The sequence below is a fragment of the Elephantulus edwardii genome, unplaced genomic scaffold, assembly GCF_000299155.1.
Source record: "Elephantulus edwardii isolate Elephantulus edwardi_28Jun2011 unplaced genomic scaffold, EleEdw1.0 scaffold00123, whole genome shotgun sequence".
Lineage (NCBI taxonomy): Eukaryota > Metazoa > Chordata > Mammalia > Macroscelidea > Macroscelididae > Elephantulus > Elephantulus edwardii.
The window spans coordinates 5,432,582-5,437,565 of record NW_006399873.1 but is presented as its reverse complement, the minus strand read 5'-3'; positions in this window follow the sequence as shown (position 1 = coordinate 5,437,565).

Sequence of the window (4,984 nt, the reverse complement as noted above, 5' to 3'; positions counted from 1 at the left end):
AAATGTGGCATCAGGATTGGAGGACAATTCACAAAAAATCTGAGTTATGCAGATGACACAACCCTCCTTGCTGAAACTGAGTAGGACCTGAAGGCTTGCTGTGGAAGGTCAGAGACTGCAATCTTCAGTATGGATTGAGGCTCACTATCAAGAAAACAAAGATTTTTGCCACTGGACTGATTGACAGCATCATGATGGATGGTGAGAGATTGAGATTGTTCAGAATTTTAGTTTGCTTGGCTCCACAGTCAACACTCTCGGCACCAACAGCCAGGAAATTAAAAACATATTGCGATGGGAGAGTCTGTGGTTAGAGCCCTCTCCAAAGTACTGAAGAGCAACAATGTCAGTCTGGAGAATAAAGCTAGCCTGATGGTCTTTGTAATCACTTACTATGCATCAGAGAGCTGGACAATGACTAGGGATAGATAGAAGGAGAATTGATGCCTTTGAGCTGTGGTGTTGGAGAAGTGTATTGATTATACCATGAACTGCTAAGAAAACAAACAGGTTTGTCCTGGAAAGGGTGAAGCCAAGCTACTTCTTAGAGGAAAGAATTTTGAAGCTTCATCTGAAATACTTTGGACATGTTGCAAGGAGGGGACAGTCCTGGGAGAGGGACTTCTTGCTTAGGATCGTGAAGGGACAGCACAGGAGAGGAAGACCCTCAATGAAACCGTGGTAATGGGGATATGTGTGTGAGAAACAGTGAGATTGGCACAGGATAGGACACGGTTTATTACTGTTGTACATGGGGTCACTATGAGTTGCAGGCAACTTGAAGGCACACAACAACAACATTTTCTACTAGTTCATTTACAAAATTCTAATACAAATTCAAATTCTTTCAATTTCCTTTACCCCTCCCCCCACATCAAATTATACAACATGATGATTAATCCCCCATCCCCCTGCATATCCACATCCTTCTCCTTCCTTCCAGCCTTTCCCACATCTCTTGGATCCTTATAGCCATGATGTTTCCTCAAAAAGCTGAACATAGAAATTCCATATGACCCAGCTATTCCAATATTTGGAATATACCCTGAGAATAAGAGAACTGAGGCACAAACTGAGATTTATACACCTATGTTCATAGCATCTTGATTGCAAGTTCGATCAATCTCTGATTGTAAAAGATGGTAAAAATCTTCTATATATTCTTCCTTGGCTCTGGTTGTTGGTGCATATATCTGAATGATAGTAGTATTCACTGGACTTCCTTGTATGCATATGGATATTATCCTGTCATTGACAATATTGTACTTCAAGATGGATCTAGCGATGACTTTTTTAACTATGAAAGCAACTCCATTTTTACTCACATTTTCATCTCCAGAGTAATATATCATATGACTCAAAATGCCGCATGCCAGTCCATCTCATCTCACCAATGCCTAGTATGTCAATATTTATGCGTTCCATTTCTTCCTTAACAATGTCTAATTTTCCTACATTCAACATGTTCATAGCGGCATTAGTTACCATCACAAGAACATGGAAACAGCCCAAATATCCAAATACAAAGGAATGGTTTGAAAAATTATGATACATTCACACAACAGAATACTATGAAACTCGCAGGAGCAATGATTTTGTAAGTTATTACCTAACTTGGGAGGGACTGGAGAGCATTATGCTGAGTGAACTAACACAGTTTTCTTTGGGGAGTGTCTCTCTTTTTAAACTTTTTTTATTAATAACTTTTTTCTTGTAATTTTTAACAAAAGTGTACAGAAAACTTATATTTTCAATCATTTATTGTTGCACATTTTCCTCCATACTCCCCAGTTGACTTAAAAAAAAAAATTACTCAGGGAGCTCTGGTTTTCTAGTGGCAGGAAGCTGCACTGCAATCCCAGAGGTGAGCAGTTTAAATCCACCAGATACTCTGCTGGAGAAGGAGGGACAATCTCCTCTTCTACCGGTTAGATCTGCTTTGATGGTACACACACAAAAATAATAAAAACCATTTTAAAAATCACTCTTTGTTGCTTAATTTCTTCCCTTCTCCCTCATACAGCCCACTTTGCTATGCACCTTTTATTATGGACTGTTGTCATGAAAATAATGCTTAATTATATATTCCTTTTAACAGTTCTTTCCTTCATCTGTTTCAATTCAGTGTTCACTGTTTATCCCCTCTTTTCTGAGTTTACCCCAAGCGCCATGTCATTCATGTTCTGTAGCAGTGGTGTTATGCAGTATTTGTCCTTTTGTGACTGATACTTCATTCAGCATAATATCTTACTGGGTCACCCATGTTGTATAATATTTTATCAGTTATTTGTTTTTCAGTGCTGCATAGTATTCCATTGTGGGAATATATCATAGGGTTCCTCCTCCATTAATTTGTTGTTGGCCAGTTGGATGTTTCTATCTATTTACTATTGTTAATAATGCAGCAACAAATATGGATGAGCATATATCCATTTGGATCGCGGCTCTAATTTACTCCTAGTAGTGTAATTGCTAAGTCAAATGATATTTTTATTTCCATATCTTTGAGAAAGTGCTTTCATAGTGGTTGCACCATTTTACACTCCCATCAGCAATGAACAAGTGCTACAACTTCTCCACAACCTCACCAGCATCTGTTGTTCACTTCTCTTTTGAACTTTACCATTATTAATGGGGAGAGATATCTCATAGTTGTTTTGATTTGCATCTCTCTTAGAGCTAAGGATTTGTTAGCCATCTGAATGTTTTGTTTTCTTTTTTTTTTTTAAATGTTATCTGCTTTTATTTTTTTTTTATTTAGGTTGTTTATTTTTCATTTCAATGAACATCTACAGAGATTTTGGGATTCCATTCATTCATTGTTGCACCCTTCTCCCCGCACAAACCCCCCCCCCCCCCCCCCCCATTTGCTAAAGCAAAAGAAAAACTCCCTCATTGGTACACAATCCCCCCCTCCCGCACCTCCCCAAACCCCACCCCCTAGCCCCAAATATAATCCACTCTACAACCCTCATTGCATACTCCTACGATAAAAATAATGCCCTAAATTGTAATACTTTTAGACTATTCTCTCTCCCATAGATTTGTTTTCTTTTTGGTGAAGTGTATCCTGTGCCAATTTTATGATTTGGTTGCTTAGTTTTTTTCTTTTTAGGTGTGAGACTATTTAATAAATTTTAGATATGAGTCTTAACTGATAAGTCATTATCAATTTTTTTTTCCCATTTTCTGGGTTTTCCTTTACGCGGTTGGAGAAATTTTTATGTACCAGATGTGCAGGCTGGCTTTAGAAGGTGTCATGGCACTAGTGATATTATAGCTAATATTAGATTGATCTTGACTGGAAGCATAAAATGTCAGAGGAATAGCTATCTGTGTTCCAATGACTATGCAAAGGCATTTCACTCTCTGGATCACAACAAACTATGGGTAACACTGAGAAGAAGAGGAATCCCGGAATATTTGATTGTGCTTATGCAAAACTAAACTTGAACCAGAAGATAATCATCAAAACAAAGCAAGAAAACACTGCATGGTTTAGAATCAGGAACAATGAACACCAGGGATGTGTTCTATCTCCATTCCATTCAATCTTATGCAGAACAGAAAATCTGGGAGGCTGGGCTTTGTGAGGAGTATAGCATCAGGATTTGAGGAAGACTCATCAAAAATTTGCTTTATGTAGATGAAACAACCTTGCTTGCTGAAAATTAGGAGGACCTGAAGCACTTGCTGCAGAGGATCAAGGTCTGAAGCCTTCAATATGGATTGAAGCTCAACATCAAGAAAACAAAGATTCTCACCACTGGGTGAATTTACCATAGACTAAGAGAATAGCAGGTTCATCCAGGAGAGGAGGAAACCAGGCTGCTTGCTGGAGGCAAGATTTCTGAAGCTCTTTCGCCATGTTTCAAGGAAGGACTAATCCTTGGAGAGAGACATTTTACTTCTGAGGGTGGAGGGACAGTGCAAGAGAGGATGACCCTGGATGAAAAGGATTGATTCAGTGCCTGGGGTAATGGGGGTAGGAGTGTCAGAGACAATAAGTTTGCCTCAGTAAACTCAGGGTTCAGAGCTGTTGTACATATGGTCGCTATGTGTCACAGGTTACTTCAAGGCACATAAAAAACAACAATAATAAGGATTTGAATTTAGAAAATCTCATTAATCTATTTTATTCTCTCTTGGTTGTAGGTTTTTCAAGATGCCTCAAAGACTGTTTATACTGTGGAATAGGGCTTCTAGAGTTCTTCTTAGAATTTCATAACCTACTTAAACTGGCACAGACCAATGTAGAAAACCTGAATAGACATATTGCAAAAGAAGAAATTGAACAGCTAAAAAAGAATATCCAAAAACAACAACAAAAAATTAAAAAAAAACACCCATTACCTGATGGTTTAACTAGTGAATTTTATCAAACATTCAGAGAAGAACTGTCACCAATTCTATATAAACTACTTCAGAAAATAGAAAAAGATGGAATTCTCCCAGACTCATTCTATGAAACAAACATATCCTTGATATCAAAGCCAGGAAAGGACACTACTAAAATAGGAAAATTTAGGCCAATATCTCTCATGAATATAGATGCAAAAATTCTCAGTAAGATCCTGGCCAACAGAATCCAACAGTATTTAAAAAAGTATTCATTCACCCTGACCAAGTTGTATTTATAACACGTGTGCAAAGTTGGTTTAATATGAGAAAAACAATGTGTAATCCATCACATTAACAAAGCAAAGAATAAGAACCACTTAATCTTATCAACTGATAAAAAAAGGCATTTGATAAAATCCAACATGCTGTCCTCTTGTTCTATTGTCCAGTAGCCTGGTTTACCCCTCTCCAGGATGGATCTGTTTGTTTTCTTGGCAGTCCATGGTACATTCAATACTCTTCTCCAGCACCACAGCTTAAAGGTATCAATTCTCCTTCTATCCTCCTTGGTCATTGTCCAACTCTCTGATGCATAACAAGTGATCGCAAAGACCATGGCCTGTATCAGATGCACCTTAGTCTC